Source organism: Vitis vinifera, chromosome 13, assembly GCF_030704535.1.
Source record: "Vitis vinifera cultivar Pinot Noir 40024 chromosome 13, ASM3070453v1".
NCBI lineage: Eukaryota > Viridiplantae > Streptophyta > Magnoliopsida > Vitales > Vitaceae > Vitis > Vitis vinifera.
In genome coordinates this window covers 17,122,492-17,135,175 of record NC_081817.1, presented here as the reverse complement: position 1 = coordinate 17,135,175, position 12,684 = coordinate 17,122,492, and the positions used below count along the sequence as shown (strand labels likewise).

At 36.1% G+C, this 12,684-nt stretch overlaps 1 protein-coding gene across 3 annotated transcripts in view; it reads left to right on the top strand.

Annotated features, from left to right (window-relative positions):
• Positions 1-11,034, top strand: part of LOC100267671 (protein FAR1-RELATED SEQUENCE 3) — a 37,368-nt gene extending 26,334 nt beyond the window's left edge. For 2 of the 3 annotated variants that reach the window (XM_002272879.5, XM_010660709.3), the window contains exon 6: positions 10,468-11,034. The gene's annotated coding sequence lies outside the window, so the exon portion shown is untranslated. Of the gene's footprint in view, positions 1-7,784; positions 7,873-10,467 lie in introns of all 3 variants that reach the window. The other variant, XR_002031567.2, reaches the window with a different exon arrangement.
• Positions 11,035-12,684: the final 1,650 nt, after the last annotated feature.

The following is a 12,684-nucleotide window of genomic DNA, read 5'->3' as shown; positions in this document are numbered from 1 at the left end:
AGGCAGAATTCTGGGTAGGAAACCCTTGCCATCTCTCAGTGAAGTATTTGCTAAAGTTAGAAGGGAAGAAGGTCAAAGGGAGGTAATGATGGGAGAGAATAATCAATCCCTACCCAAGGTTTCTGCTCTAGTATTGAAGGCAAATTCATTTACTCATTCTGGACATCCACGGCAAAATAAGAGGAATGAGAAGGTTTGGTGTGAGCACTTCAATAAACCTTGGCATACAAAAGAGACAAGTTAGGATCTACATGGGAAGCCACAAAACTGGAAGCCAAGGTCATCCAACCAGACCAACCAACCCAACCATAATTCAAAAGCCTTCCAAGTTGAAGCTGAGCAGTAGAAGGGTGCAAGAGTAGCCACTCAGACACCTTTTTTTCAGTAAGGAATAGTTAGATCAACTGTATAAGCTTTTCAAACCCACAAACTTCTCAAACAATGTGTCTTCCTCTTATTCTTTAGCCCAAAAAGGTAAGTACCTTCAAGCTATTTCATTTAACGTGTCCTTAGTTTCAAAGTGTCCATGGATCATTGTCTCTGGTGCAGCGGATCACATGACAGGGAATTCTAAATTATTTTCTTCGTATAGTCTGTATGTTGGGAATAAAAAAATCTAGATTGTGAATGGTTCTCTTTCAGCAATTGCTAGAAAAGGCTCAATAGCTATTTCAAAATTCCTTGTTCTTCACAATGTCCTTCATGTTTCAAATGTTTCTTGCAATCTATTATCCATTAGCAAACTAACCTGAGACCTAAAGTGTTGTGCTAAATTTCTTTCAACTCATTGTGTATTCTAGGATGTGGACTTGGAGAGGATGATTGGCAATGTTAAGGAAAATAATGGACTCTATTACTTCGAAAATGGAGATAACCTGTGTGGACAAGCTCAAAAGACTAGTCTCAAATCATTTTCTGTTTCTAGTGACAATGAAATAATGTTGTGGCATTATAGGTTAGGTAATCCTAATTTTTAGCATTTGAAGTAGTTATTTCCCAATTTGTTCAAGAGTATAAATCCATGTTTTTCAATGTGATATTTGTCAAATTGCAAAACATCATTGTGTGCCATTTCCTATGTAACCTTACAAGTCATCCAAACCCTTTACTCTTGTTCATAGTGATATTTGGGGGCCATATAAAACTCATACAATTTTTGGAAAAAAATGGTTTTTGACACAAATTGATGACCACAATGAATTTGTTTGGGTTATTTCCTTAAAGGAAAATCAAAGGTTGAATATGTTTTCAAGAATTTTTATAATATGGTTGAAACACAATTTCAAGAAAAAATCCAAGTGTTTAGGAGTGAAAATGGAAAAGAATATTTCAATAAGATCTTGAGAATATATTTTTTGGAAAAGGGAATAATTCATCAAAGCTCTTGTAATGGCACTCCACAGTGGAATGGAGTAGTAGAAAGAAAAAATAAATACCTCCTTGAAGTAGCTAGATCTTTAATGTTTACAATTAAAGTACCTAAATACTCATAGGGGGAAGCTATTCTTACTGCTACTTATCTAATAAATAGAATGTCTTCAAGAATTTTGAATTTTCAGACTCCATTAAAAATGTTTAAAGAATGTTTTCCAAAGTCACAGTTAATCTCTGATTTACCCCTTAAGGTGTTTGGTTGTGTTGCTTTTGTGCATGTTCATAATCATAGTCATAGTAAATTGGATCCATGAGCATTAAAATATGTTTTTCTTGGCTATCCTTCAACACAAAAATGGTACAGATGTTTTGATCCGAAAACATTTTTTTTTGTGACTATGGATGTCAGATTCTTTGAGTCTTAAAGCTTTTTTAACACTCCTATTCAGGGGGAGAATGTCTATAAAGACTCGTTTGAAATTGAGAATAATGGCATAGGTTCTATTAAAAAACCAAGTTTGATAAATTCTGGTTTACCTTTGTTGGATTCGGGAACTTTGAATCTAGAAGTGGTACTACCTAATCCAGTGCCTACTTATGGACTTGAAAATGGAATGGATTATGATATAAGAACTAGAGGATAAATTATTTGGGCTTGTCTACTCAAGAAACAAACAAACTCAAAGTTAGGATGACATCCAACCTTACAAGGCCAAAAGTCCAAACCAAGCCCAGATTAGAATGCAACAGATTTGTCCAGTCTAGGTATTCCTTTTGAAATATCTTGTCCTTTAAATTTTGCAGGCCCTAAACCTGTATTCGGTCCAGGTATTCCTTTTGAAATGTCATGTTCTTTAAATTCTAATGGTCCTAAACCTATAGATGTTCCTATTGCTCTTAGGAAAGGCATTAGAAATTGTACTAAGCATCCAATCTCTAATCTTGTCTTGCAAAAATCTGTCACCTTTCTTCTCTGTTTTTATCCCACAATTGTCTAGTGTAGATGTACCTAAGAATATACAGGAAGCTCCAAGTGTTCCAAAGTGGAATGAGGCTGTCTTTGAGGAGATGAAGGCTTTAGAGAAGAACAACACATGGGAAAAAGTGAATCTGCTTGAAGAAAAGACGTTAGTGGGGTGTAAATGGGTATTCACAGCAAAGTTTAATTCAGAGGGATCTTTGGAACAATATAAAGCTAGGTTGGTGGTTAAAGGTTTTACATAGACTTATGGGATAGACTATTGAGAGACCTTTGCTCTAGTTGCCAAGTTGAATACAATCCGAGTACCACTTTTTGTAGCTGTAAACTTGGAATAGTCCCTACATCAGTTGGATGTTAAGAATGCGTTTCTCAATGGTGATTTAGAAGAAGTCTTCATGGATGCTCTACCAAGTTTTGAGGAAAGCTTTGGAGCCTAAGTATGTGATAGACCTCTAGTGTGTTTCACATACGCTAGGCGAGCCAAGAGGGATTAGGGGAAGACAACATATTAAAAAAAAAAAAAAAAAAAAAATCAGTGAACAACCTTAATCTTCCTTAGATTGTAATTTTGTTGCTCTTTGTTAGTTGTGCTGACTTGGATTCGATCAGATTGCATTGGGGGCCTTAGGGCTGAGTTAGTAAGGAATGAGAATAAGAAGAAAAATAAAGAAAAGAAAAGGCAGGAAAAAAAGTTACTGAGTTGGACTCATGGGGAGAGTTTGCCGACCTCTCGAATGTCTGCTACCCAATCCTTGTAATTTTTTCTTTTGATCAATGCAATTTCTTGATTGTTGGCTCTTTGTTCCATTGCTAATAGAATTCTGTTGAGTGTGTTGTGAATCCTAACATTTTGGTATCAGAGACTAGAATTTTGGGATGGCTAGGAAAAGGGAGATGGGTTTATCGATCTAATGGAAGAATGGATGCACTTTGTTTGGGAGGATATCGACATAGTTAAGGAGAGTAGGATGAAGATTTTGTTCTTGGAAAAGAGCATGACTGTGATAATGGAGCAATTAGATGCGATGGTTGCGGAAATACGGGAGAATTCAAATCGATTTTCATCGAATGAGAGACGAAAACCAAAAAATTCGAATGACGATTTTGGAGTGGGTTCATCGGAGCCGCCATTGGTAGTATAGGGGAATAGGGTTAGGGAAGTGCATGACAATGGAGATAAAGGAGAAATTTGTACCCGACTTGTGGAAATGCCGATTTTTTATGGCGGAGACCCTAAATAATGGCTCTATCTTGCGGAGTGGTTCTTCTCACTAAATCGGATGAGTGACGTTGAGAAATTAATGACTACAATAGTATCTACGGAGGGCGAAGCCTTCGCATGGCATCAATAGGAGGATACGCGTCGACTTTTTCGGAGTTGGGAGGATTTCAAGGAGTTGTTGTTGGAGTGCTTTGGTTTGGGAGACAAAGAGGAGATGTCCGAGAGGTTTTTTTCTCTATGGCAGGAAGGTATTGTTCATGAGTATTGTAGGGACTTTGAACAAGCTACTTCCACCATGGATGAAATTCCAGAATGTCTCTTGGAGGGCCAATTCATTAATGGGCTTCGACCTGACATTCAGGCCAAGTTGAAGGCGCATAGGCCCAGGGGTTTGGGCCGCATTATGTTAATGGCCCAAAAACTAGAGAAAAAAAAAAATCCAAACCTTAAAACAATATAAATACCCTAATTCTAGAGGAAATAAATTTATGAATATCTCTGTTGGGGGAGCATCGAAAACGCTATGGATAGATAATCATCGTACGACGACTTCGAAAGTGTCGTTTAGAAAGCTATTGGATCCCAAACTTCAAGCGAAAATTGAGAAAGGTCTCTGTTACCACTGTGATGAGAAATTCTCACCGAGGCATCGTCGTTGATTGAAAGAACTCCAAGTCATGGCATATCAAGGAGAGGAAGAACTACTGGAAAGTGATGAGGAAGATTAGGAAGTCCATGGGCCAAACTAGGAACTAGTGGAACTATCGATGAATTTGGTGGTAGGGCTTACTTAGCCAAAGACGATGAAATAGAAAGGGGAGGTTCGTGGGAAGGAGGTAGTGGTATTGATCGATCTCGGAGCAACCCATAATTTTATCTCACGGGCATTGGTAAAGTAACTTGAGATGTCGTTGGATGAAATAGAAGGTTATAGACGTGTGTCGAGGGGTCTAATTATTGTTGCAAGGAGTTAAAATTGTAGAGGATTTTCTACCTCTTGATTTGGGTGGTTTCGATTTGATTTTGGGAATGCAATGGTTGGAAACTTTGGGAATAATAAGTTCAATTGAAAAACTTCAATGATGTGGTTTAAGGTGAGTGAATCAACCGTGACTTTGCAAGGAGACCCGGGGTTGTGCAAAACCCAAGTTACTCTAAAAGCTTTGATGCAAGCAGTGAAGGGAAGGGAGCAAGGGGTTCTAGTTGAGTTCATTAACATGGAGTTCTCACCAGAGACAAAGTTTGCTTCAATTCCAGAGGCAGTACAGGGTGTCTTACAACAATTTCGTTCTGTGTTTGACATGCCATTGCCACCTAGTCGGGGGTTTGAACATGCAATTGTCTTAAAGGAAGGGGTAGCATCTATGAGTGTCCGACCCTACCATTATCCACAAATCCAAAAAGCTAAGATTGAATGATTGGTGAGCGAAATGTTGGCGGTTGGTGTGATTTAACTAAGTTCTAGCCCATTTTCAAGTCCCATACTGCTGGTTAAGAAGGATGATAGTTGACTTTTTTATGTAGATTATTGTGCTTTGAATAGAGTCACAGTGCCGGATAAATTTCCCATCCTAGTAATTGACGAGATACTTGATGTGAACAGTGCACGAATATTCTCCGAATTGGACCTTTAATCTGGCTACCATCAAATAAGAGTAAAGTAGCAAGACATTCACAAAATGGCTTTTAGAACCCATGATGGACATTATGAGTTTCTCGTAATGCTGTTTGGACTCATGAATGCCCCATTCATGTTTCAAGCACTCATGAATGATATTTTCCACAAAGCATCTTCAGAAAATTGTTTTGGTCTTCTTCGACAACATCCTCGTTTATAGCAGGGATTTACAGTCCAATGTTCATCATTTGGAAGTGGTGTTAAGCATTCTTCACGACCAATAGTTCTATGCCAACATGAGCAAATGTCATTTTGCCTAGATGAAATTAGAATACCTCGGCCACATTATTTCAGCAGATGGGGTACCAATAGATCCTTCCAAAATTGAAGCAATGCAGCGCTGGCCCACACCACAAAATTTGAAAGAGTTGAGGGGTTTTCTTGGTCTTACCGGTTATCATCGGAAATTTGTGGCAAGTTATGGTAAGATCGCATACCCGTTGACGGAACAACTAAAAAAAATATAATTTTGGGTGGACTTATGAAGCTAAGCATGCATTCAATCAACTTAAACATGTGATGACTACAGTACCGGTTTTAACTCTCCTAGGTTTTAATAAACCATTCGTTATTGAGATTGATGCTTCGGTGGTCGGTGTGGGAGCTATCTTGATGTAGGACCAATGTCCTATTGCATACTACAGCCATATTTTACTTCAGTGAAATAGAGTGAAGTACTGTGAAAGAGAGTTGATGACCATTGCTTTTGCTATTCAGAATTGGCGACCTTATTTGTTGGGAAGGCAATTTGTTGTACACATTGATAAGAGTAGTCTCAAGTACCTTCTTGAACAAAGGTTGATCAGTGAGGAGCACCAAAAGTGGCTCACAAAACTTCTGGGTTATACCTTCAAAAATTCAATATTGTCTGGGGCTGGAGAATAGAGTAGTGGATGCTTTATCACAATATCCTGAACTCACTGCACTCACCTTATCCCCTATTGTGAATTTTAAGGAGATACAAAAAGAGGTTGAAACAGATGAAGCATTGAATCACATTAGAATGGAATGGTAGAAGACAATCCCAAATACTCCAGTTATGCTGTAGTACAAGGACAATTCTTATACAAAGGCAGAATTGTTCTATCATGGCATTCCAACTTAATTCCTTCCTTATTACAGGAATTTCACAACAGTTTGGTGGGTGGTCATTCAGGGGTCTTTAAAACAATGCAACGACTCACGGCCGAATTTTATTGGCCAAAGATGAAACACGATATTAAGGATTTTGTGGCTTCGTGTACAATTTGTTAGCAAAATAAATACATGGCTATGTCACTAATAGGTTTACTCCAACCTCTCCTGATACCTGATAAGGTGTGGGACGACATCACCATGGATTTTATCGAAGGACTATTGCGATCTGAGGGGTTCGACACTATTTTGGTGGTTGTTGACAGGTTGAGTATGGGCATTTTATTCTGCTTAAGCTCCCCTTTACTACGCAATCTATTGTTGTTCTTTTCATTAAAGAAATTGTGCGCTTGCATGGTGTTCTGCGTTCTATTATTTTTTACCGTGACAAGGTGTTCCTTAGCCACTTTTGGTCAGAGTTGTTTAAATTGCAAGGCACAATACTAAAAAGGAGCTCTGCTTATCACCCACAAACAGATGGGTAATCGGAGGTCATTAATAGATGCCTTGAACCCTACTTGCTTTGTTTTGTTTCAGACAAACCAAAGCAATGGGTTAAGTGGCTTCCTTGGGCTGAGTATTGGTATAACACCTTGTACCATACAACCACTCAATCCACTCCTTTTTGGTTGTTATATGGGCGGGATCCACCGCCATTGGTTCGTTATGGGCATGGTTCTACTATTGTGTCATCGGTTGAACACATGTTGGAGGAGGGTGATGGTGTGCTTGAGGAATTGGAACTTAATCTGCACAAGGCCCAAGATCAAATGAGGGCTACTGCCAATAGAAAACGCCATGAAGAGCATTATGATGTGGGTGACTTGGTGTATTTGAAGCTCCCACTCTATTGTCAAAAATCTCTTGCCAAGCGTCGTAATGAGAAATTGAGCCCATGGTATTATGGACCTTTTCCAATTGAAGCTCGAGTGGGTATGGTGGCGTATAGGTTGACTCTTCCGCCATCATCCACCATCCATCCTATGTTTCATATCTCACAACTTCGCAAGGCAGTAGGTACTGCTCCTACGTCCTCGTCATTACCATCACAGTTAACTGCAGAAATGGAGTTACTCGTTGAACCAAGAACTATTTTGGGAGTGCGTCAATGCCTTACAGGATCTACCTTTGTTACTGAAGTTCTAGTACAATGGAAAGATCTTCTAGATTTTGAGGCTACTTGGGAAAGTTTTGCTACTATTCAGAATCAATTTCCTGAGTTCCACCTTGTGGACAAAGTGGCTGTTAGGGAGGGGGGGTATACAGTGTGTTTCACATACGCTAGGCGAGCCAAGAGGGAATGGGAAACGACAACATATTAAAAAAAATAAAAAATAAAAAATCAGTGAACAACCTTTATCTTTCTTTGATTGTAATTTTGCTGCTATTTGTAGGTTATGCTAAGCTGGATTCGGTTAGACTGCATCGGGGGCTTTGGGGCTGAGTTAGCAAGAATAAGAAGAAAAATAAAGAAAAGAAAAGGTAGGAAAAAAAGTTACTGAGTTGGACTTGTGGGGAGAGTTTGCAGACCTCTCGAATGTCTGCTAACCAATCTTTGTAATTTTTTCTTTTGATCAATGCAATTTCTTGATTGTTGGCTCTTTGTTCCATTGCTAATAGAATTTTGTTGAGTGTGTGTTGTGAATCCTAACAGTATGCAAGCTAGGGAAGTCTTTATATAGTCTAAAATAGTCTCTAAGAGCATGGTTCGAAGGATTTACAAGGTCAGTTAAGAATCAAGGCTACAATTAGGGACAAATGGATCATACAATGTTCATGAGACATACTGGAGGAGGTAAGATAGCCATTTTGATTGTGTATGTAGATGACATCATCCTTGTTGGGAGTGATGAAGACAAGATAGCAATATTGAAGAAATGCCTTGCAGCTGAATTTGAGATTAAAGACTTAAGCTCCTTACAGTGTTTTTTAGGAATGGAAGTCACTAAATTAAAAAAGGGAATCATTGTCATACAAAAAAAGTATGTTGTAGACCTACTTGAGGAAACAGGAATGAGTGGCTGCAGAACAAGTGACACCCCAATGGATCCAAACCTCAAGCTTGGAGAACTAACCGAGGGAGTGGCAGTTGAAATTTGGAAGGTACCATCGACTTGTAGGGAAGTTAATTTACCTTTCCCACACAAGGCCTGACATAGCATTCACAGTCAATGTTGTGAGCCAGTTTATGCACTCACCATATGAAAACATCTTGAAGTCGTATACAGGATCCTAAGATATTTAAAGAGTACACCCTGAAGAGGTCTATTGTTCAAGAAAAGTGATTAGAGAAGTGTAGAAGTATTTATAGATGTAGACTAGGCAGGCCCAGTTACAAATAGAAGATCATTCTGGTTATTTTGCCTTTCTTTGGGGCAAGCTCATTACATGGAGAAGCAAAAAGCAAAAAGCAAAAAGCAAAATGTGTTAGCATGAAGTAGTGCAGAGGCAAAATTCAGGGCTATGGAAAATGGAGTGTGTGAGATATTATGACTGAAAAGAGTTCTTGAAGAGCTTAAGTTAAATTCATAACCTCCCATAAATTTGTATTGTGATAACAAGGCAGCAATTGGCATAGCAAACAATCCTGTTCAACATAACCGCATGAAGCATGTTGAGATTGATAGACATTTTATCAAAGAGAAACTTGAAAGTGGCATTATCTGTATGTCATTTGTCACCACAGGACAACAGATAGCAGATGTTCTAACTAAGAGCCTTTCTAGACTGGGGTTCGAAACTCTAGTCAACAAGTTGGACATGATTAATATCTATGCACCAACTTGAGGAAGGGTGTAGAAATATTAGTGTTATTTGTTAAAGTTTCTGTTTTATTTTCCAATAAATCTGAACTGATTAAAACTAATCAGATTTGGAATTTCAGATAAGGTCGAAGTTGTTAGGCTGTTCAAGTTGTTAGGTCCTAGATTTGTTGTTTTTTTGTTTCAGCCTATTTATTCCCGTGTAATTTCAGAACTGAAAAACAAGAAGCATATCCCTTTTTCTTCTCTATTCTATGTACAAACATCTTGGGGTCTGAAGCAAATTTTCAGGCCTAGCAGTTCTATTAGTGGAAGGCTTGAGAGATTCCTAGCCTTCCAATGCATGCTTGGTTCTAATACCAGAAAGGAATTGAATTGTCAGAATTTTGAACCTCAAAATCCCTCAAGGCCATTGCTGGGATTGTCATCAGATCTCGAACCTTGATATTGTCAAATGCTAGAAATGTCACAAAAATAAAGTTATGGAACTGGAATGGCATATTTAGAAAAGCAAGTTGACATCAAAATAAGATTCTGAAGGAAAACATGCCCAATGTGCTATGCAGATGATGTAGCATGATTTGCATGATCCATTATATGGTGGCCTATTCTGTGTTGCTACACCAAGATTTGACTAGATGATTCAAATTATGCTTTTACTGCAGTCATTGGCTAAGGTTTTGCCTGGCCAATTTAGGATGTATCATTCCCAGTCTGAGATTAGGGGTGCAATTTTTTTTTTTCCTTTTTCCTTTTTCTTCTGTATCATATGAGAATGACTTGGACTTTGATTTGTTTGTTATGATCTACAAGTGGTAAAAAAGTGTGAGGTGGGAAAGAATATTTGGTCAATGTGGGGCAGGATTTGGGGAAATACGTGAATAGTTAACTGCCTTCTTAGGCTTTTGGCCCCCCTGCTGAAATACAATGAACTGAGTTTACCACCTAGTACTTTGTCAGACCACACATATATCTTCAGTCTTGCTATTCCTAAATGGGAAAGTGTGGTACCAAACACACTACCTTAAGTTGCATCAAACCCAGTTTTAAAGCAGGCTAACTGGATGAGGTAGGTGGGCTGATGGCCAAATTGCCCTCCCAACCATTGACCAGAACAAAAAGTTCCTCCCCCCCCCCCCCCCCCCCCCCCCTCCTCTTCTCTGGGCCTGAAAAGCATGCTATCTGTAGGACAATTCTTTTGTTAGATCAAGTCTTTTATATCGTCATTTTCTGCTTATTTTCACCTCAAATTTATACTTTCAAGTAGTTATACTTGGTAAGACATCTGATGCTTACATCCAAATTTGATTTTTAGCATGAAGTACTACGCATCTGATGGCAAGTCAGCAAGCAAGAATCACCACATCACAACATTTCCTTTAGCAAAGAGGAGACTCGAATAAGATCCACATCACTTGAAATGCAGCAGTAGCAATAGAGGCATTGAAAGTTGTGGGCTTTAAAGTATATAACCGGTTGTGTATTATGTTAATTCTCCGTTGACACATTTGGTGTAGTTGTAGTTAGGTTTCGCTGTTTTATTCTAACTTCTTTTTCCCCCCTTCTTTTTTGGGTTTCTGGGCTAATGACCCAATGTTCTAATGTAAGCAATTGTTGGTAACTTGTTTCTGTACATGTGAGTTGTGAAAGCCCAGATATTGAATCCAAGGATGAATTCAGAGAATTTATATTTCAGTTTAGAGGATGTAGTGAGGTTTTCTTTTGTATGGGTATTGGGTATAGTGCTAGGTTGTTGCCTACTTCAATCCTCCCCACCTGGACTCTGATGATGCATATCTTGTATTGTATGAGTATCACCCCAAAACTCCTAGACTTATTGAATTATTCTCAATAATTTTAGTAAAAGATTCATTCCTTGTTATTTTTCTTTCCCTGTAGTGCACAATTAATCTTTTCTCATATAGCCCTACAGATGAATAGCATTCTCAATAATCTTATCAAGGTTTTCTGGAAATAGGTCATCTTTAGAAATTTTTAGAATATTATTTTTCATATTTTGGTGTCAATTCCAAATTAGTTTTTGAGAAGCAAATTTTTTCATTTTCATATATATATGCATATAACTTTTTAATAGATTTCATTGCAATTTGACAAAAGACATTATTATTATTATTATTCATTTTAGGTTAACCTTCTAAGTTCAAATAAAGAGAATAATCAAGGGAAAATTAGGTCATGTTTGGTAACTATTTTTGAAAATAGTTTTTAAGAATAGATTTTTAAAATTGTTCTCTAATGTTTTGTAAAACAAAAGTTCATTTGGGAAATGAAATGCTTTTTATTTGTTTATAATATTTTAAAAATAATTATTTTTTATGTTTAGAATTTTATTTTAAATTATTATATATATTTGTATAATTATTTTTTTAAATAGTTCTTAAAAAATAAATAAAAACATGTTATCTGAAAACACTTTTTCTAGTTGCCAAACGTGTTTTTTAGTTTTAAAAAATATAAACCTGTTCTAAAGAACAAATGCCAAATAGAAACTTAATTTTCAATACCCTACTTTAAAACGAATTAAAATGTGGTGATTTTAGTTTTCACCTTTATGCATTAGGTACACTACTACTTTACAAAATATTCTTCTTTTCAACAATTTATGCCAATCTCAATTTATTGAGATGGTTATTATACAAATTATATGAGAAAAATATGAAATGAATGGATAATAATTGTTTAAAAATAGAATTTTTATATTATAATTAAAACATCAATCATATATTTTAATAAAAAAGAATGATAATATTTTAATAGATATTATATAATATGGATATTAATATTTTAGTAAATCAATAAATTGTATTCTTTTATTAAAATGAATAAAAATGCTTCAAATTTTTGTCATAATTAATAAAGTTTTGTTTAAAATGAATAATTAAAATAAAAATAATTCAATTTTCTATATATATAAATAAACCAACTTTTTTTAGTACAAATAGGCATTAATCACCCAATTACTAACAAAATTTTTGGAACCAATTTGGTTGGAGGAATTTTGATATCAACTAAGTTGGTGTCTTTGGATATACTTTCTATTTTTTATTTTTAAAATCAGAAACTTCTAGAGTATTTAGTATGAAATATATGGATTTACCTTTCTTTAAAAATCACTTTTAAAAATTTTTAAATTTGTAGTAAAAATTTGTTGATACCTCATTTTTTTAAGCTGCTTTTAAAATTCTTACTTTTTAAATGTAAATCTCTTAAAATTCTTGTATCTTATAGAAAAATTACGATTATTTTCTTACTTTAAAAATAGTAAACGAGAAGTGTATCTAATGGATACTTAATTTTTAAATTTTAAATATTGTAAAGAATTACTAAACTCATTGAAAAATCCAATATGATTTGAAGTTTGTGTACATAATTAGAAAAAATTATCGTTGTGTGTAAAGGAGAAACCATTATATACATGCTAGACTATTTTTATTTTGTGAATTTATGTTAATAATTGGTTGTCTTTGAATTTCAAATTATTTTTAAAAATCACTAAATTCATTCACAAGTC